Raw genomic sequence first — 22,488 nt, 5'->3', positions numbered from 1 at the left:
TTTCAAACCTTCTAATGCTAAGTAATGAGATTACCAATCCCAGTTGGCCATACCCAAAACCACTAAAGGCCCTCCCAACCCCAGTCCAGGCCATGACACTTGGTGGTGTCTACCACTGCACAAGAAAGACTTTGCCCCAGGTAGCCTGAGAAGACACTTTCCATGAGGTGGGGGAAAGTCTCTCCTTTGAAGGTAGCAACTATTTAAGAGCCTTCATATATGAAGCAAAAGTAAACTTCTTGCTCTGGTAATTATTTTAAAATGTAAACATACTCACGGATTCCTATAGCAACAATGAATAAAGCGTCACACCAATTGTCCAAGGCATAAAATGTCAGGATGGTTGAAAGAGACATGGGCTTGGTTTGCTTTTTATGGAAATTTCTATCTTACAATTCTTTCTAAATTCTTTCTAAAGTGGAATGTACTTCTTTCCTTCATTCACTCACTCAATGAACTGTACTGAATGTTTCCCATGTGCTGGGTTCTTCCTCAGACTGCACGCTGGAGATGTGAAGGTGAATATGCCCCGTAGGAGGAGAGCCTAGAAGACACAGAGAGGTAAGTAAATCATCATGTGCAATAAAAGTTTCAGGTTTCGGGGATGCACATCCCTAAAGGGAATCAGTGGTGAGGGAATCGTTAGATCTAGCAAGGGGCTCAGGAAAGGCATTATGGAACAGCGAGTGCTTTCGGAAATCCGGAAGAGAATGTGGGCGTTCACACCAAGCATGGGTTCAGGGCACTGTGAGCGGCACGGCAAAGGTGAAGATGGACAAAATACGGTGAAATTGATACTGGAGAGGTGGGCAAGATTTAAAGAATTATTCCATTAATTCAGTTCCTGGAGGCACTTCCTTCTGAAGTAGCCAAGAACTTGATCCAAAGCCCTTTCTTTGGTCCAAATTGTCTAGAATTCTTCAAGGGAGGAAATGAGCCTTCCATCCTCATAAAGGGAATGCCCAGCCCTGGTGGAACCCAGGCCCTCATGAGACTGGCCAGGGGTGAAGGCCAAGGGGACCACAGAGCCAGGCACCCGGGCCCTCCACAGAGAAGTACAGAGCATGCTCCTCTCGCAGTACTGGCCGCTTCACACGCCTGACTTTGCCTCAAGTTCAAGGACACGCTTTCGTCCTTTCTGCCCACAGTGCTTAGCCCAATACTTTTTATACCAGAAATATTAACTGGCCAAAATTATGGTGGTCTTTTTCATGTGATTGCTTTTGGATAGTAGGATGTGTGGTCTCTGAATTCGTTCTGTAAGGTTGAATAAAGGTACTGAACTGAGGGTAGTGAAATATAATGCTCACCATTATTTCTTGTGTCAGCTAACTGCCAGGCCCTGTATTAATGGCTTTGCTATAGATATAGATATAGATATTGATATAGATATAGATATAGATATAGATATAGATATGGATACGGATGTGGATATAGATATAGATATAGATGGGGATATGGATATAGATATAGATATGGATATAGATGTGGATATAGATATAGATATGATATGGATATAGATATAGATATGGATATGGATGTGGATATGGATATAGATATAGATATGGATATGGATGTGGATATGGATATAGACATAGATATAGATATAGATATGGATATAGATGTCGATATAGATATAGATATGATATGGATATAGATATAGATATGGATATAGATATAGATATGGATATGGATGTGGATATGGATATACATATAGATGTGGATATGGATATACATATAGATATGGATATGGATGTGGATATGGATATACATATAGATATGGATATAGCTATAGATATGGATATGGATATGGATGTGGATATGGATATAGATATAGATATGGATATAGATATAGATATGGATGTGGATATGGATATACATATAGATATGGATATAGCTATAGATATGGATATGGATATGGATGTGGATATGGATATAGATATAGATATGGATGTGGATATAGATATAGATATAGATATGGATGTGGATATGGATGATATAGATATCTCTCATTTAATACAGCAAACTTATAGGTAGAATTATTGTCCCTAGTCCACAAAGGAGAAAACCAGCCTCAGTCTGTACTCAAACTACACATAAGTGGCAGGTCAGGGACTCAAAGTCAGTCTTCCTGCTCCATTACTGACATCATGGGCTGGCACTGGGCCTCACACAGGGCACCAAAGGCTGCAATCAAACGTCTAGGAAGTGAGTTAAGATACTATTTTCTCTGGTTCCTCTCCATCCAAAATTTTATCCACCCCTTCTCTGACATTCAGATTGTCTCAATCCCTACCAGATTCACATCCTTTCATTTTCAACATTGGGTCGTCCCTCTTCCCTCCTGCCCCTATCTGAGAGAGATGGACTTCTGGAAGCCGAAAACCTGTGGGGGGAAATAAAAGAGATTTTGGACTCCGTGAAATCACTGACCTCACAGCTAGAATCACTTAAGGAGGTAAGGTGCTGGTAAGCCTGTAGCCGTTTAATCTCTGCTGGGGGCCAGTTGAAGATGGTTCCAGAAAGGATAAACCTAGGCTTGCAGCATTTGCCTCTGATGGAGATCACCCAGCCTCCCTGTCTCCCGTTCCTACCTGGCTCTGATGAGCGCCCCCCAGGGGGCTAACTTGGCAAGAACAGGGATAAGGAGGTGTGTTCCTTTCACCCTTGAAAAGAAAGATTTGCCAGAGAAATTCATACTTGTGCTAAGTGATGGCGTATGCATAGGATCCAGTTTTGTGCCTCAGTGACAGGCGTCTGCTGACAGACAGATGCCAGGGTGAAGCTGGGACACCTCTACTGCTCATTCTGTATGGCTTGTTCAGAATACCTTTTTCATGCCTCGGCTTTGTCACAACCTGGTGTCCTCTTACCTTTCAGAGTGGTAAGAGCCTAAGAAGCCAGATTACTGTTGTGAAATTGTCTTGGACCTGGGACGTGTGGGACCAGAGACATATCTTGGAAGGTAAGGGCAAAAGAGAGGAGATGGATTTTTGCCTAGTGTCTGCTGTGGGGGAGCCCTGCACAGTACAGCCCTCCTGTACTTTTCCAGGAGAGTGGAACGTGAACCTGTCTCTGGATTAAACTTGGTCCAGAAGCCTATTAACATAATAGCTCCTGCCGTATGGACACACAGGGAAGTAGGACTTCGAGGTCCCCCGCTGGAGGAAAAGAATATGCTGAGATTGATTCAGGGGCTGTGGTGTCGGCTCTGGTGAGCAAGAGTCAGAGGGAGCATCCTTAGCAGTAATACGTCCCCAGGAGCGGGACAGCACCCCCTAGTGACGGAAGGCGTGTGGCGGTCATTGCAATAGCGTGGAAACAGCGCCACCTACTGAACATCCTATAACATGCTGATTTGTCAACTCAAACTTTTCTGTAGGTACTTTTTAATTTGCTTACTTAATTAGTCAGTATTGGGCTTATTGAAAGTGTACTGGTGACATGGAAAAAGAAAGTGAAAATACAAGATGGTTTGCTTACTGGAACAATGGGAATCAAGAAAAATAAGCAGCCATTCTTTCAATAATAGGTGCTGCCTATCTATACTGACTTGTGAACATAGGGCAGCAAGCATGGTGCAGTGAACAAAGCATGAATTTTGGAGTCAGACAAATGGGATCGAACTTCCACTCGCTTTGTGAACTTGGGAAAGTTACTTAAAATCTCAGAGCTTTAGTTTTCCATATCTTTAAAGGCCGGGGTTCTTGCAGTGTGTTACAGCAAAAGTTAAATGAGATAATGTACCTAAGTTAAAAATGAAATGTGTATAAAGTAAATCAGATATATGTATAATAAATAGGCTTCAAAAGTATAACATAAAATATTTAACATAGAAATTTTACCCCATTGTAAGAATTGTGAAATATTCCTGAAATGGATATATCAAATGAGAAGACAGAATATCTGTGGGGTTTTTTTTTAATAGTCTAAATTTTCTTTTCCCTAGAGTGGTTAGTTCTGACCCTTCTCCGAAAGACAATCTATTTCTGGTCATGGGGCCTGGAAACAGAATTCTACCAAACTGAGATTCCACTCACATTTATTGATAATGTCTGCCGTGTGCTAGACACTTTCAAAGATGCTCTTTTATGATCACCAGTAAAATATAAAGCTTCAAGATCATCCCTTCTTTCCACCAGAAAAATCTTTGCCAAGAATAGGAAAACCTCCTGCTTTCAGAGCCTCTCAAGTACTTTCAAGACTGCTCAGAAAAATCTAACACCGGAAACAACCTAAATGTCCATTAACAAAAAGATAGATTGTAGTCTCTCCATACAAAGTAATACCACTGGACAAGAGAAAGGACAAACAACCAGATAAACACAACAATCTGGGTAAATCTCAAATCTCAGGGGTGGAAAGCCCAGACCAACCCAAAAAAATACACACACACACATACAGTATATATTTATGAAGTTCCAGATTACAAAAATCTAATCTGTGTTGGTAGAAATCAGAATAGTAGTTTGCACAGGATGGGGGTGGGAAGGAGCACTAGGGAACTTCTGGGTGATGGAAATGTTCTAAGCCTTTTTTTTTTTTAAAGATTTTATTTATTTATTTGACAGAGAGAGACATAGCGAGAGAGGGAACACAAGCAGGGGGAGGGGGAGAGGGAGAAGCAGACTCCCCGCCGAGCAGGGAGCCCGATGCGGGACTCGATCCTGTGACTCCAGGATCATGACCTGAGCCGAAGGCAGTCGCTTAACTGACTGAGCCACCCAGGCGCCCCGGAAATGTTCTAAGTCTTGATTTTGGTGATGATTACACAGGTATGTACAGCAAGGGCTGTGTTGGAACCCACTGGAAGCATCGAGAACACTGTTACATTTTCAGGAAGTTTGCAAGCCAGTTGACATCGGTAGCTTGGAGTTCGCTATGGTAAAAATATTTATACCACAGAAATTCAAATACTACAAAGCAGGAGCTTTTTATTCCACCAGAGAGCCGGTTGTTAAACATTTACAAACACACCACTGTGCTATTTATTGTACCTCTGTCAAAACTCATCAAACTATATAATTAATACCATGTAAGAATTATACCTCAGTAAACGAGAGGGAAATCTCCACTATCAAAGTGTGAAAAGGAACACGGCTGTGGGCCCCTACTGAGCACTCAGTTGAGAGGGGAAGAATGTCAGCAGCTTCCTGCGGTTGACAAGCAGAACTTAAGAAGTCTTTATGTTCAGTCATAGCGGATCCAAAGCAAGAATCCAAATCAAAATACACAGACCTCAGGGAAGAGGTACAAAGCTGAATTGACATTTTTATAGTAGCTGTATGGATTATAGATCATCAGCCTCACCTTAGTGAGGAGGAACTGGAGCTCTATATCAGAATCCACTGTTCAACCTCTACTATTTTATTAATTTTGTTTTTTTTAAATCATAAAGGAGATTCTCTTGTATACAGTTACATAATGTTAACACATGTAGAGATCCGTGTAATCATCAGGATACAAAGTAGTACCATCACCCCACAAAATTCCCTCACACTCTACCTTTAGAATCACAGCCCCCCCGCCATGGATTCCTAACTCCTGGAAACCACTCATCTATTCTCCATCACTATCTGTCTTTTCAAAAATTGCATATGCGGCGTTCAAATGAGCAATATAAGATGTAATCTGTTGAGACAACTTCTTCTACTCAGCACACCTTGGAGTGTCATTGATTGTTGCACATATAAATAGTTCATTCTTTTTTATTCCTGAGTAGTAGTCCATTATATCGATGTACCACAATCTGTTTATCCATTCACCCACTGATGGACACTGGGATGTTTCCATTGGGGCAATTATGACTAGAAAACTGGTAAACATTCATATACAGGTTTTTATGTGAACCTAAGTTTTAATTTCTCTAGGGAGTGGAGTATATGGCAAATGTACATTGACTTTATAAGAAACTGCCAAAGTAGGGGCGCCTGGGAGGCTCAGTCGTTAGGCGTCTGCCTTCGGCTCAGGTCATGATCCCAGGGTCCTGGGGTCGAGCCCCACATAGGGCTCCTTGAAAACCTAATGATGTTAACTTATCTGTGTGTGCTTATCTGTATTCATATGTCCTGCATACAAGTCCTATGACAGATGTGGGATTTGTGAATATTTTCTCCCAGGCTGTATCTAGTGTTTTCATTCTCTTAACAGCATCTTTCACAAAGGTTTTTAATTCTGATGAAGAAAAATATATCAATTTTTTTTTGATTCATGCTTTTGGTATCCTGTCTAAGAACTATTTTCCCAGCCTCAGGTCACAGGGGTTTTCTCCTGAAAGTTTTAGCTTTTCATTCTACATTGAGTTCATTTTTGTTTTTGTAAAAGCTGTGAGGCCAGTGTTTTTTTCTATGTATGTATTTATTTATTTATTTATTTTGCTTATGGATGTCCAGTTGTTCTAATACCATTTATTGAAAAGATCATCCTTTCTCTCCTGAACTGTTTTTGTACCTTTGTCAAAAATCAGTTGGCCATGTTTGTATGGCTCTATTTCTGGACTCTATTCTGTTCCACTGATCAGTGTGTGTCCATCTGCAATTCCACACTGGTAGCTTCATGGCTTGTCTTAAAATTGCATAGTGTGATTCCTGCAACATTGTTCATATTTTTCAAAACTGTTTTAGCTATTCTAATCCTTTGCCTTTCTCTATAAGTTTTAAAACCTATACCAACAAAATGTCCTGGGTGAGATTCTGACTGGAATTGTGTTCAATCTATAGGTCAATTTCGGCAGATTTGACAACTTTTTTATGTTCCATCTTCCCATTCATGAACATAGTGCCTCTCTTTTATTTAAGTCTTTGAGGTCCTTCACCAATATTTCAGTGAGATTTTTATCTAAGTATGTCATTTTGTGGAGTTTTTAAGTGGCATTGTTTTTTAATTTTGCTTCCCAATCATTATTTCTGGTTGTGATAGTTCATTTTATGTCCAATTGGCTAGGACATGGTACCCAGTTTTGGGTAAAAACACCAATCTCTTGATGTCGCTGTGAGTTAGTTTTTAGATGTGATTAACATTTAAGTCGCTAGAGCTTGAGTAAAACAGATCACCCTCTATAGTGTGAGTGGGCTTCATCCAGTTAGAGTAAAGATTAAGATCCCCCAAGGAAAAAGGAATTCTACCTCCAGAGAGTCTTTGGCCAAGTCTTCCCTGGGTCTCCAGCCTGCTGGCCTGCTCTGCCGACTCAGACTTGCCAGCCCCACAGTTGTGTGAGCCAACGCCTAAAATAAATCCCTTTCTCATATATACACATACATAGAGAGACTACAGAAAGAAATATATATATATATATATATATATATATACACACACATACACACTCCATATATTTTTTTCTTTACACACACACACACACACACACACACACATCCTATTGGTTGTGTTTCTCTGGAGAACCCTTACTAATACACTGGTATACAGAAAGATTTTTTGTATATTGACTTTGTATCCTAGAATCTTGTTAAATCCAGTTCTAGGAAGATTTTTACAGACTCCTTGAGATTTCCTACATATAGAATCGTGTCAACTATAAATAGGGACTCTTTTATCTGGGCTGGAATGGAGAACCCAGGGTAAGAGGGTAGCATCTCCTTCAGATTTTCTTATTAGGTGAGATAGTTTATGAGAGCAGTAAATGTCCCTGGCCCTTTTGAAAGCATGAAAATTCCAAGAAAAAGCAACAGAGAACAAAGGTTTTCGCGATTGTGATGGGGTAAGGAGAGGTGACTCAGACACTAGGGTAGAAAGGCCGGGCCCAGACAGTGGGGCAGGAAACATGTGGAACAAAGTTCAAAGATTAACTCAGCCTTTTCCTCAATAAGACCAGGCCTCTAAATGAAGCAGGAATCTGAGCTTCAACTGAGGGCTGGGTCCATCACAGGGATCCAGGTAAGTCTGGTGCATTGCTGAGGATGCCCAATCTTTGTAAGGGGGTGGAGGGGTGGAGGCACTAAGAAGTTTTCGGGGCTAGAACTCATTATGGGAAAAGAAGAAACGGTCACTGCAAACTAACCCAGAACAGGGCCTGAGTTAGAGCATTCTGAGCACAGCAGGAGAAATTTCATCGAAAGTCTCCAGAATTCTGGGACAGAAGCATCTCTTCTTGGGAGCCCTTCTCTTAAACTGTAACTCCAGATTGAGAGAGACTCCCCAAAGACCAACATAACGCAGTGGCCGCTGTGCCCAGCAGAGCCGTGGTGGAACAGCTCTGCAAAACTTGTGCTCAGTGTGCAGGGATGCACCCAGACCAGGAGGTGTAGCCGCTGTCCTGGGGCAGCTAATTTGTATGTGAGCTCATGAAATGCTCCTGTAGGACCTAAGATTCTGGTCACCATATCCAACTTGGAATCTGTACCCCATTTCAAGGGGGATTGCCATACCACCAAGCAATTCTTAGACACCAGCTGGGTGTCTTACAGTTCAACTCATTTCTGACGCTTTCTACACCAAGATAGTGTCTACACAGAAATAGCATCTAGACAGAAATAGCATCTACACAGAAATAGCGTCTACTCAGAGATAGCATCAGATCCCACAGGTTAAGGGTTCAGTCCTACAAGACCGCCCCCCAACACCCCCCATCATAAACCCAGGTAGTCACCTGTGGCTTCCGAACAACTATATGCCCACAACCCTCACCTTGGGTTCAATTAATTTGCTATAGCAGCTCACAGAACTCAGGGAAACGTTTTAGTTACTAGATGACCAGTTTATTATAAAAGGTTGTAACTCAGAACAGCCCGATGGATGAGAAGCAAAGGACAGGTATGCGGGAAGGGGCTCAGAGCTTCCAGGCCCTCTCCAGCATTTCCCCATGTTCACCAAGCCGGAAATTCTCTGAACTTTGTCCTTTTGGGGTTTTATAGTCTTTATTATACAGGCTTGATTGATTAAATCATTGGCCATTGGTGATTGAGCCCCTCTCCCCTGGGGGGGGTGGAGGGGGATGCCACTGAAAGTTCCAACCCTCTAGTCACCTGGTTGATCCCCCTAGGGACCATCCCCCCATTCTTAGGCCATTTAGGGGCTTTCCAAAGGTCATCTCATTAACATAACTAAATACACCTGTATTGCTCTTGTCACAGGACATCCCAAGAGTTCCAGGAGTCCTGGGCCAGGAATGGGGACAAAGGCCAAATGTATGTTTCTTATATAGGACCCCAGACACTTGGTGTAGACTTTGAAGGGTCTGGAGATCCAGTGAGATCATGGTGGTGCTGGGACCAGTGAAACTGGAGTTTTTAACTCATGATATCCTACTTCTACAGGCTGTGAGGTCAAGAGAAATTTTTAAATAGGGGAATTGCATTTTTGTTCCCCGAGAACCCTCCCCATTCCCCCATCACAACACCTTTGAGACCTGCTTTTGCCATTTCCACAGAACCGGGAGCTGTGACGGCGTCTGACCACCTATGAAGTTGCTAAAGGTGGCAGGATGTCCTCCAGCTCTGCATGAGGCTGCCCGTTAATCATCACGCCCCCTTGCTCCTGCTTAATTTTCTCTCATCCCATGGAAAGGTCCTCACAGCTGTCCCCAAGTTCTCCCAGGCTATAGAAAGCTCTCCCTAACAGTATGTCAAAACACCATTAGGGCCCCTCAACACAGTCGTCACTCCCCTGCCCCTTCCTCTGAGGGCCATTCTTCTCTTCTGCCTCTCTTCCTCCGCCCCCAGTAACCTTCCCTCCAAGCCACTCCTCCCCATCCTTTCTCCTCCTCCTTTCCCAATCCCCCACACTGAGACTGAACACTTGTCAGAGAGCGTGTTACCTCTGGGCCCCTTGTAACCTCCTGCAGCCCAGTCCCCGAGATTCCGGGACTTCCTATCCACCCCCCAGCTCCCTGACACCCCTGGGCCTCCCGACAGCTGGGCCCTTCCTGGATCCCCTCACATCATCGAGCTAAGCCAGTGTTCCAAAATAGCCTCCCGAACAATGATGACAACTGCATGGTTATTTTGGAAAGTCTGCACGGCCGAGACCCAGAACAATGCAGAGAAGACAATGGCCTGGTGACCACTAGGAGGGAAGCATGACCAGCTGTTTGTGCCAACGGATTCTCACGCCTGGACTTCTCCTGCATTTCTGCCAAAGGAAGACCAGAGCACGGAGGAGCGTGAAGGATGAAGCTGAAACCAGATCCCTATAGCTCCCATCCCTTAAAAACACAAAGACTGTGTTTAAAAAAAAAAAAAAAATTCAACGGGGTAAATTTGAAGATTTAATTGGCTTTATTAAATGATTTATGAATCAGGCGGCATCCCATCTAGCAGGTAGAGGGGAGCTCCACTGATCCAGACAAAAGAAAGGTTTTTAAGGGCAAGGAGAGGGTATTAAAAAAAGAAGAAGAAAAGAATTTATTAGTGAGGAATGCATCGTTCAGGCAGGGCTGTGCTCCTAGGGGGAGGGAACGGGGTCTCTCAGTAAATTTCCTAGTATTGGCCAGGATTTTCCGTGTTGACTGATTAAAGGTTGCATTCCTAGGGGGCTGAAACTGCACTTTGGTTAGACATTAAGTCTTCGTTTGCTGACTGGGCCTAAGTGACACCATTTTGGGCCTGTGGTTTTCTTTTCAACAACTGTAAAGACATAGAAATAGCTTCCTTTAAAAATGCCTTTATTATTCTCACAGGATGACCAGAACCAGGGCCTGGATTCTTATACTGATAGGGTCTACACTAAGCACTAGCTCTCTTTAAAGTGCAATTTCAGGGGCACTTGGGTGGCTCAGTCAGTTAAGTGTCTTTCTTCAGTTCAGGTCATGATCCCAGGGTCCTGGGATCGAACCCCACATCAGGTTCCTTGCTCAGCGAGGAGCCTGCTTCCCCCTCTCCCTCTCCCTGCCGCTCCCCCTGCTCTCTCTCTTTATCTCTGTCAAATAAATAAATAAAATCTTTTTTAAAAATTAAAAATAAATAAATTAAATAAATAAAGAGTAAAGTGCAATTTCAAACTAGCCCTGAATGGAGTCCAATTATATATGACCATATATTTCTTTATTTTTTGTGTTAAACGAAAATTCAACTGAGTAATTTAAAAAACCCCACTGGCTTTTCTGAATGATTCATGAATCAGGCAGCATCCCATCCAGCAAATAGAAAGGAGCCCCATCAATCTGCAGTAAGGGAAAGGCTTTTAAAGGTAGAGAGGGAGCAAGGGAAAAAGGAAATTAATAGCAAAGAATCCACTGTTTTAGGCAAGATCACTCTCCTAAGGAGAACGGAAGGGGTCTATCAGTAAATTTCCTAGTGCTGGCCAGGAAAAACCATGTTGACTGGTCAAAGGTTACATGCGGAGAGGGGCTGAATCTGTACTTAGGTTGGGCTAGGTATTAAGTTTTGGTTTGTTGACGTGGGGCCCTTAACATCGAGTGACTCCATTTGGGACCTGTGGTTTTCTTTTTAACATTTGTAAATTTTATAAAACATACATACAGAAACATACATAAGTCATTAAACTTAAGCTTGATGAATGTTCACCAAGCAGACCCACCTGTGAAACCAGCACCCAGATCAAAACACAGAATATTACAAATCCCCAGAAGCCCCCCAGCCCCACTTCCTGTCACTACTCCAAGCCCCCCCAGAGCCCCAGGCAACCAGTATTTTAACTTCTAACGTTATACATTAACTTTCTTGGGCTTTTCTTAATATAGTAAAATCATAGAATATGCACACTTTAGTGACTGGCTTTTTTCATTCAGTGTAAGTTTGTGAGATTTATTCTTCTTGTATGTGGTTGCAGTTAACTCATTCTCATTGTTGTACAGAATTTCAGGGAGTAACTATACATCCATTCCACCGTGGGCATGTAGGTACTTTCCAGTTTGGAGACATTAGTAATAGAGATGCTGTGAACATTCTAGAACATGTCTTTTGGTAAACGTATGCATGCAATTCTGTTGGGTATATCTTTTGGAGTGGGGGTACAGTTCTGAGAAATATATTTCAAAGAAAAGGAAGCAAGCTCAAGTTTGATACAGACTTGATTATTGCAAGAAATGAATTCCACAACTGTAGCACACCCAAAGTGACCATGCGCAGTGGACGGAGCGTGCTCACTAAAGCACAACTATAATATTGTGACACACGTACAGATCTCAAGGAGATTGTTCGGAAAAGCACCAGACTTCTTTTAAAGAATGGGAAAGAGCCTTGGGAAAGGATCACAGAATCACTCAGATAAATAAGTCTAATGGGTGGGGCCAATAACTATCTTCAGAGAATGTGTGTAAGATCATACAGTTATTTTTCATTCTCATATGCAGAACTTTCTGAAGAGAGCTGTGAATCACTGGGAAAGGAGACAAGCAGGAGATGGGGAGGGTACCATATGTGTCTGTAGGCCCTAAAAAATCTGCACTGGGAATTACTTATAATCCTGGATGGGGGTAAGGAGCCATGTGTTACCTTAAGGAAAGAAGATTCCATGTCACCATTCTCTGTCCTGGGTCCTCAAACTGCGTGGGAGTAAAATAATTTCATTAATGCCATCAGCTCCACTCACCCATATACAAAATATTTATGAACAGCTCTGTCATTTCTGCTCTTTGAAGAGACAGAATCAATCTTCCCATTTTAAAAATAGAAAAATGAAGTACCAAGGGAGTCTGCGTTTTCTAACTTCAGTTTTAGTCAATGATTTTGGAAGTTCTGTCCTAGAAACTGAAGTGACCCAGCCTGTGAACCCCACGGAGCCCTTCTCATCTCAGGCCAACGAGGCAGCGTGGCTGGGCCTAGAGCGCCATCTTGTGTTCACAGTGAGACAGCTACACGATCTACACATTCTATCAAGCATTACTCAGTCATTCAGTAGAGGGTACTATGCCTCCCCCATTACATTAAGTCCAGGGCATTCAAAGATTGGTAAGACAGTTTTAGAGTTCAAGTGTTAATTGCCACATGGCTTTGGGCAGCTTATTTTAACCTCATTTTGCCTCAGTTTCCTAAACCTGAAAATGGAGATAAAAGTAAGAAACTCAGGTTCTCAGAGGAGTATGTGAGTGAAGCAGCATTAGGCACATAAAGTGTTTGTCCGCTTGGTAGTCACTCCACACGTGGTAACCGCAAAGCATGCTCCCTTGCAGAGTTGACATTCTCATGAGGGAAAGTGGGCATGTAAGTGGAACACAGAAAATACATGACAAGTAATGAAAAAGAAATACAAAATGTTTATGAATATTCGATCCATATAGACAAGCATCAAAACTAACGTTGCTCTCATGTGTGACCTTCAGGCATTATGCATTAAGACTCCTTTGATCTCAGTCAAAAAATAAGTACTGCGGCACCTGGCTGGCTTAGTTGGAGAAGTGTGTGACTCTTAATCTTGGGGTCGTGAGTTCAAGCCTCAGGTTGGGGGTAAAGATTACTTAAATAAATAAATAAATAAACTTAAAAAAAGAATAAGTACATACTAACACAACAATAGGGGACCTCCTGTGTGTCCAAAGAACTTTCAGGCAGAGATAAGTTACCTAACATCATTTTGTTTCAAACTATATTTCTCAAGCCTTAGTTGTTAGATATTCACATATTAATATATCATATATATGTACTAACATTTCAGAATTTTATTTCATCTATACCAGATATTCTCTGAGTTCATTAACCTTAGTTAAAACCAAAGATCAGGGTTGACAAGAACAACGGCATTTAAATAACAGCAGAGCCTCTGGAGCTCACCCAGGGAAGACCATGGGATGGTTTCCTTGCAGTCTTGGCTCTTGTTATCAGAGTTCCTGGGTGGTTCAGGAATGGTCCCTTTAGCCTCCAGACACTACCAACAAGCTTCTTCGCAAGCAGCTCCCCTCCTCTGGTCAGTTGGTTCTTCCTCTCTTTGCTAGAGCTGCTTTTCTCTCTCTCTCTCTTATGGCTCACCTTACTGATACTAAAATCTCTCCCCTCGCCCACCCTCGAGCCCTACTGTGTCCTGGGCCCACAGACTCCCATTGGGACCCTTCTAGTCGCCATTCCTGCCTCTGGCCTGAGCGCAGCCCCTCAGCTAATCCATAACACAGGAGTGGGTGCCTCAGGCCAGAGCTGGGGCTGGAAGCTAGTGCTCCCCTTGCCCGTCTTTCCCTGTGGCAGCCACAGGGGGCAGCCTCATACCAGCTTCTCTGGCCTGGTTGACAGCTACCAAGACCCTTGGCCTTTTCACTCTCTTTCAAGTGCAGCACCCAATAAGTACAATTTACAGTGTTTGCATCCAACCACAAATTACCGGGCGTAACACAAAACAGAACAAAAACAAAAACAGAAAACTACCATCCATGATGAAGAGAAAAAGCAAACATGAAGACAAATCCAGAAACAACACTGATTATACAATTAGTGGACAAGAATATTGAACCAGTTTTCTGTAACTGTTGTGTATAACCATTTCCTGTGTGTTCAAGAGGTTAGAGGAGAGACTGAACATGTTGGTAGAGATGTGGAAGATACAAAAAGACCCAAATTGAGCTTCTGAGAATAAAACTATAATTCTTTAAAAAAAATTTTTTTTAATTTTAAGAGTGGGGGAGGGGCAGTGGGAGAGGGAAAGAGAGAGAATATTAAGCAGGCTCCACGCCCAGGGCACAGCCAAATGTGGGGCTCGATCTCATGACCCTGAGATCATGACATGAGCCAAAATCAAGAGTCGGACGTTGAACCAACAGAGCCACCCAGGCACCACCCCTCCTTTTTTTTAAACTACAATTCTGAGATGAAAACACACTGGATTAGATTGATAGCAGATTAGACAATGAAAAAGAAAAAGCTAGTGAACTTAGGGACACATTAATGTAAACCATCCACAATGAAATACAGAGGGGAAAAATATTGAAAAAAATGAAAAGAGCATCAGTGCACTGGGGGACAACTTCAAGCAGTCTAATATAGGAAAAGAAAGACCCTAAGAAAGCTTCTGAATGTAACAAGAAGTCCCCTAAAATGCCAGAGAGCCCATCAGAATTTTTAAATAGCTTAAGTGGAGAAAAAAAATTTATTTTGAGACCCAAGGCCCCAACACATAAATTTTTGTGACGCAATTTCTTAGTTATCACCAATCCAAACAGTCTGTTTGTCGGCTGACATGCTGTCATCCTAGGACTTTCAATCACACTGCTCATTTATCAGTGTTTTTTAATAATATAAAAATAATACATGACCGGGACACCTGGGTGGCTCGGTGGGTTAAGTGTCTGCCTTCGGCTCAGGTCATGATCCCAGTGTCCTGGCATGGAGCCCCGCATCGGGCTCCCTGCTTCTCCCTCTGCCTGCCCCATGCTCCCCCCCACCCTGCTTGTGCTCTTTCTCTCTGTATATCTCTCTCTCTCTGACAAATAAATAAATAAAATCTTTAAAAATTTTTTAAAATATAAAAATAATACACGACCAAGAACAGTTCATTCCAGTAATACAAGAGTTGTTCAACAGTGGGAATCCTATCAACATCAACCATTATATTTGTATGCTAAAGAAGAAAACCTACATGATTTTATGAATAAATGCAAAGAAAGTCGTTTCCTAAAATTTATTTTTTAAAGATTTATTTATTTATTTTAGAGATAGGCAGTGCACATGTGCGCTCAGTGGTGGGAAGGGCAAAGAGAGAATCTCAAGCAGATTCAGGGCTCGGTCTTACTACCTGAAGATCATGACCTCAACTGAAACCAAGAGTGGGAGGCTTAACTGACTGAGCCACCCAGGCGCCCCTGTTTTCTAATATTTAATAGCATCTCTAATAAAAACACTAATTAAAATAGGAATAGAAAGAAACTACTTAAACATGATGAAACTGTTTATCAAAAACCAATGTTCAACTTCAGCTTTCAATCACGATGGAATAACAAGAAACTGGATTTACCCTCCCTCCTTAAACAACCAAATGCTGGACCAAATATGTAAAACAAAAGTTCTCGGACATTGCACCTCAGCCAGTGCAGGTCAGTGACCCCAGCGAGAAGGAAAACAAGCGAGGTGATCCTGAAAATTGCCCCAGCTCACTACCTGGAGAGTCTCCAGGCTGGACGCAGAAAGCGGAAACCAAAGCAGAGGCCAGAATTCTTACTGGGTTAAAGAGACAGTTTCAGAGCTGGAGGGGGGCAAGGTGATGAAAATTTGTTAGCAAAGTATCAGCGAGGGAACTGCAGAGAGAGAGAAAGCTCTGGAGATCTGCAGAGGGGTCCCTGGAGTCTTGGGCTGAGCACTACAGTGTACTGCATGTGGAAAGAAACCTCCAAGGCTGGGGAATAAACACCAGAGAGGAGGAGGCAGATCAAGCCCGGGAGCTCGCACAGGGCCAGAAATAGTGCTCCCGCCCTAGCCAGGGTGGGAAGACTGCCTATCACCCGAACCCTCCGACACAGGGCTCAGAAGCATAGTGCCTCAGTGGGGCCAAAATGGCCCTTGATGAAAAGCTGGGTTAGACCTGTCCTATCAGCGCCTAAAAGCAAGCTGCAAAAAAAACTCGAACCCATTCCAAATAACTTACTGCGTTCTAAAACAAGCCCATAAAAATCTAAAGGAATTCAAAAAACCCAGCACCTGATAACATACAACACACAATGTCTGGTGTCCAATCAAACATTACCAGGTATGCAAATAAGCAGGAACTATGACCTATAACCAGGGGGGTAAAAAAATCTATCTATTGATCCAAAAAAAAAAAAAATCAATTCGAATGAACACAAAGAACATCCATTAACTATATTTTAGCCAAGATTTCACACTCTTGCCTCATCAAAGCTTTTAGCAGCAGATGCTACCTCAAAATTACCGAATTGGCAGATTTCCTTTCCCTGATTTTTGGTGCTAATAAAAAACCAAAGCCCAACTGGCAGATTACTTCTGAGGAATTCTCTAAGCTTCAAGGTTTCAAATCCTGCTTCGCTCTCGACGCCTTTCCATTCTTCCTGCATTCCGTTGTGTGTTCCTTCCTTCTCTTGGTAAGTATATTCCTGTTTCTATTTCTACAAAAAATATTTCAAAAACAAAAACTTATATATATTTTTGTATATATTATATATTATGTTTTATATATTATATTAAGTAATTATGTATTAATTAATTAAATATACACACAAAAGTTAATGCATGGCCATTATTAAACGGATGCTTCTATTTTGTTCTTTCTGCTTTAGATCTCTCAGATAACAAAAAACACTTAATAGTATGCTGCTATGTGCCAAACAAAATCAGTGCCATGCCCATATGTATGTATTCTCATATGAAATACATATTTTGGTAATCAGATCAGCCCTGTGTGGTAGATACTATCAATCATTCCTATTTTACAGTTGAAGAAATTGAGGCATGGGGAGGTTCAGAAGGCTGCACTAAGTCATACAGTTGATAACTGGCAGATTTGGGTTTGGGCTCAAATAATCTACAACCAGAGCTCATGATTTTGATCATAAATTCTACTGCCTTTAACTAATACAGAGGCTATAGAATAGATTATTTTTTTAAAAAAATTAAACTATATAGATGTAACCAATACAGATCCCTCCCCTTCTTTTTCTTCCCTATATCCCTCCAAATAGCCACTAATCTGAAGATGTTCTCATACATGATTTCCCCCTTACCTGTTCCCACCTTTGGATCTCAGATGAAGATGATTGAGTGAATCCCATTAGCCAGTTTCCACCTCCATTGTTAACTATGATTTTCATAGTAGCATTATATATAATATTCAAATGTGTTTTGTATGTATCTTCTAAATCCCATATTTAATGATTTAATGTGTTTTGTACGTATCTCCTAAATTCCATATTTCACCCATGGTGGTGGTGGTGGTGGTGATGGTGTGTGTGTGCGCACACACTTTAAATTTATATAAAGGGCATTTGTATTATATAGACCTTGTATCATTTCTTTTTTTTTTTTAAAGATTTTATTTATTTATCTGAGACAGAGAGAATGAGAGAGACAGAGAGCACATGAGAGGGGGGAAGGTCAGAGGGAGAAGCAGGCTCCCTGCCGAGCAGGGAGCCCGATGTGGGACTCGATCCAGGGACTCCAGGATCATGACCTGAGCCGAAGGCAGTCGCTTAACCAACTGAGCCACCCAGGCGCCCATAGACCTTGTATTATTTCTTACTATCTTTACTCAGCACTGTTTTTACAACATATCCTTGTTGTTATGTACATTTCATTGTTGCTTCTAATGGGCACACCATTCCCTAGTATGTATCAACTGCATTGTCTAATTTTCTCCAACTACAATGACCCTTTATGTACATGTCTTGCTGTGAGCCTGTGTGTGAATTTCTGGAACATATGAATGCTTAATTTAACCAAATACTTAACAACTACTCTCCAAAGAAAACTGTACCAATGTCACCACTTCCCCAGCAATGCAGGAGGGTTCTTATTTTTCCCACACTCTTACATTACTTGGCATTATCCAATTTCTAATGTTTGCAAATCTGATGTCCAGTCTTTTAATACAGGGTATATTTTTCTAATTGCTAATGAGCTAGAGTACCTCTTTATTATTTTTCATTTGTGTTTCTCTATTTGTAAATTACTGTTTATATCATTTGTCCAGTTTTCTGTCGGGTTTCTCATTGTTGTTTCACAAGAGTTGTTTGTATATTTAGCTAATAGCTAGAGACTAATAGTCTCTTGTCAGTTTTAGATATTGCAAATATATTCTCCCAATCTATTGTCTGTTTGTTGACCTTGTCTACAGGTCCTTCATTTAACAAAAATCTGTAATTTTGATGCAATGAAATCCATTAAATTTTTTTGCCTCCTGCTTTGTGCTTTGTGGTCTTAAGTTGCCACAAAGATATTTTTATATAAGCTTTTTTAGGAATGTGCCTTTAGATCTTTAGTACATCTGAAGCCCACCTCTATAAATAGGTAAAGGTAAGGAAAGGATGCAGTTTTATTTTTCTATTTATGGGGCAATTTTTCCAAGAGCATCTACTAAGCATTGATTTGTGGCACCATTGTTTGTCACATATCAAGTTTATATAAAGAGGTGGGTCTAACTCTGAGTTCTCTGTTTTGTTTCATTAGATTATTTGTTAATCCTCTTTAAATTGCCTTTGTCTAAAATCAATTAAGTATAAATGTAAGAATTCCTTTCTGGACTTTCAGTTCTATTCCATTGATCTATATGCCTACACTCACACCAGTTCCACACTGTCTTAACTAGCATATTAAAATTTAAAATCAGAAAGTGTAGGGGCAGGGTGCCTGGGGGGCTCAGTCGGTTAAGCGGCTGCCTTCGGCTCAGGTCATGATTCCAGGGTCCTGGGATCAACTCCTGCAACAGGCTCCCTGCTAGGCGGGGAGCCTGCTTCTCCCTCTCCCTCTGTCTGCCTCTCTGCCTACTTGTGCTCTCTATCTCTCTGCCAAATAAATAAATAAAATCTTTTTAAAAAAATTTTAAAGAAGAAAGTGTAGGGGCGGCTGGGTGGCTCAGTCAGTTAAGTGTCTGTCTTTGGCTCAGGTCATGATGCCAGGGTCCTGAGATCGACTCCTGCGACGGGCTCTCTGCTCAGCCAGGAGTCTGCTTCTCTTCTTCTGCCCTGCTTGTGCTTTCTCTCTCTCTTTCAGTTTGTCTGTCTCTCAAATAAATAAATAAAATCTTTTTTAAAAATTAAAAAAAATAAAATCAGAAAGTGTAAATTCTCCAACTTAATTCATATGTAACAGGGCTAGCCCTCAGCTTTTTAGAACATTTTATTATGCAGTTTGTTAACACACACAAAAGTAGAAGGAATAGTATAATGAACTTTTATTACCTATCGTTCAGCTTCAAGAATCATGCTTCATCTATACTTCTCCACCCCTTACCCATTGCGGGTTTTGATTTTTAATACTTTTACTGAGATATAACTTAGCAAAAAATTCACCCATTTAACTGCACAATTCAATGATTTTGAGTAAATTTAGGAAGATGTGCAAACAGCACCACAGCTCAGTTTGAGAAAACTTCCATTGTCCCAGAATATTCCATCTTGCCCAACTGCCATCAGTCCCTACCCCTGATCCCACTCCAGCCCCAGGCAACCAACCATTCATCTGCTTTCAATCTCTATACATTTGTCTTCTCTGAACATTTCTTTTTTCTTTTTAAGATTTTATTTATTCATCTGAGACACAGAGATACAGAGAGAGAGAGAGAGAGCATGAGCAGGGAGAGAGACAAAGGGAGAGGGAGAAGCAGGCTCCTCGCTGAGCCAGGAGCCCGATGTGGGGCTTGATCCCAGGACCCTGGGATCATGACCTGATCCGAAGGCAGACGCTTAACTGACTGAGCCACCCAGGCGCCCCTCTTTCAACATTTCTTATAAGTGGAATCATATGGTATGTGGTCTTTTCTATCTAGCTTCTTTTGCTTACCATAGATTTTACAGTCATACGTGTTGAAGCTTATATTAGTTCATTTCTTTCTGTTGCTAAGTAGGATTCCATTTTATAGATATAACACATTATCATTCACCAGTGGACTGACCTTTGAACTGCTTCCAGTTTTGAATATTATGTATAATGCTACTACGAAAATGTGCATATAAGCCTTTGTGTGGATACATGTTTTCATTTCTCTTGGATATACAGCTAAGAGTAAAATTTCTGAGTCAGATGATAAGTTTGTTTAACTTTTAAGAAACTGCCAAATTGTAATTCAGAGTGACTGTACCACTTTACATTGCTATAAGCAATATATGAGGGTTCCAGTTTATCTACATCCTCCCCAATTTTTACTGTTTTCTGTATTTTATTTTTATTTCCACAATTATTCCTGATTAACATCATCTTGGGGTTTTTTTTGGGGGGGTGGGTTCCTATATTTTTAAATCTAACTTAGTGGGTGTATTGGTATCTCATTATGGTTTAATTTGCATTTTCTTAGTTCTAATTTTGCTAACCATCTTTTTATAGGCTTTTATTTATTGTTTTAAGATTTATTTATTTATTTTAGAAAGAGAGAGCACGCCAGTGGGGGGGGGGGCAGAAGGAGAGGGAGGGAGAATCTCAAGCAGACTCCCCGCTGAGCGCAGAGCCCCACACAGGGCTCGATCCCAGGACCCTGGGATCATGACCTGAGCTGAAACCAAGAGTTGGATGCCCAACCAACTGAGCCACCCAGGTGCCCCTCTTTTTATGGTATATTCATATACCTTTTAGATATTCATATACCTTTGTTGGTGAAATGTCTGTTTAAACATTTTGCCTGTTTTTTAATTGGGCCACCTTTTTATTAAATTATAAGACTTCTTAGTACATTTTAGAGAAAAGTCCTTCATCAGATAGATAACTTGGAAATAGTTCTCCCAGTCTGTGGCTTAACTTCATTTCCTCACTGGTGTCTTTTGAGCTTTTCAATTTTGATGATGTCCAATTTATCAAATTTTTCTGGGGCGCCTGGGTGGTTCAGATGGTTAAGCGTCTGCCTTCAGCTCGGGTCATGACCCCAGGGTCCTGGGATCAAGCCCCACGTCGGGCTCCCTACTCGGCGGGGAGCCTGCTTCTCCCTCCGCCTGCCACTCCCCCGCTTGTGCCCTCTCTCTCTCTCTGTCAAATAAATAAATAAAATCTTTAAAAAATTTTTTTCTTTCATTGATTACGCTGTTGGTATGGATATCTGGGGTCCTCCTTGGTCTATCCTGTGCAGACATGTGGAAACTTATCCAGGCCTTATGGCTATCTCATATTCCAGATCTTTGACCAGTCCGCCAGTTCATTGCTAATGCCAGCCAGGACTGCAACCTCAGGCTAGCTGAGCCACTGGATTTACCTGTTCGTTTGCTCCTGAGATCCTAACAGTTACTTCCAATCCTGCTAGAAGTAGGTTTTTCAATGCTTATTCAAAACCAAGTGAGACCCCTCTGGTGGTGAAGCTGTGGGTTTTCACAGTTTGAACACCCTGGTAGAATATCCCATAAACTGAGGTGGAAGGTGGAAGAAATGGGAGCAATCTCAGGTAATCACAGCACCTACTGGTTTTTTGTTTGTTGGTTGGTTGGTTTCTCTTAAATATTTTATTTATTTAGGGGCACCTGGGTGGCTCAGTTGGTTGGGCAACTGAGTCCCAGGATTGAGTCCCGCATCTTAAAAGATTTTATTTATTTATTTGAGAGAGAGAGAGAGAGAGAGAATGAGAATGAGCAGGGGAGAGACGCAGAGGGAGAGGGACAAGCAGACTCCCCCCTGAGCAGGGAGCCCGACATGGGGCTCCATCCCAGGGCCCTGAGATCACGATCTGAGCTGAAGTCAGATGCTTAAACTGACTGAGCCACTCAGGTGCCCCAGAACCTACATTTTTATTCAAAGTTTAGCATTTCATTAATAACTACCTCTAAATTAGTCATATGCCTTTGGTCAATTTCCAAAGCCCTGGAATGGTTATTTTGACAATTTAGTCCAGTTTTATAATTAATTTTGGAGGAGAGAATTTGCTGGGGACTTCCTTCGTGGCACTGAGCAATACTGGTTTGGGGGATGGAATAATGCAGGCAAAATGATGCTTTTCTTCTAAGACTGGGAACAA

At 41.6% G+C, this 22,488-nt stretch overlaps 1 long non-coding RNA gene across 1 annotated transcript in view; it reads right to left on the bottom strand.

Moving 5' to 3' along the window:
- Nucleotides 1–521: 521 nt before the first annotated feature.
- The window catches only part of LOC123326221, a 36,773-nt gene continuing 14,806 nt past the window's right edge, over nt 522–22,488 (bottom strand). The window contains exons 2-3 of the long non-coding RNA XR_006540945.1: nt 12,408–12,457; nt 522–544 (exon numbers count right to left, since the gene is read on the bottom strand). This is a non-coding gene — a long non-coding RNA (uncharacterized LOC123326221). The remainder of the gene's footprint in view (nt 545–12,407; nt 12,458–22,488) is intronic.

Source organism: Neomonachus schauinslandi, chromosome 11 (assembly GCF_002201575.2).
Source record: "Neomonachus schauinslandi chromosome 11, ASM220157v2, whole genome shotgun sequence".
NCBI lineage: Eukaryota > Metazoa > Chordata > Mammalia > Carnivora > Phocidae > Neomonachus > Neomonachus schauinslandi.
The sequence above is the reverse complement of the archived record's forward strand: the minus strand, read 5'-3'. Positions and strand labels throughout refer to the sequence as shown.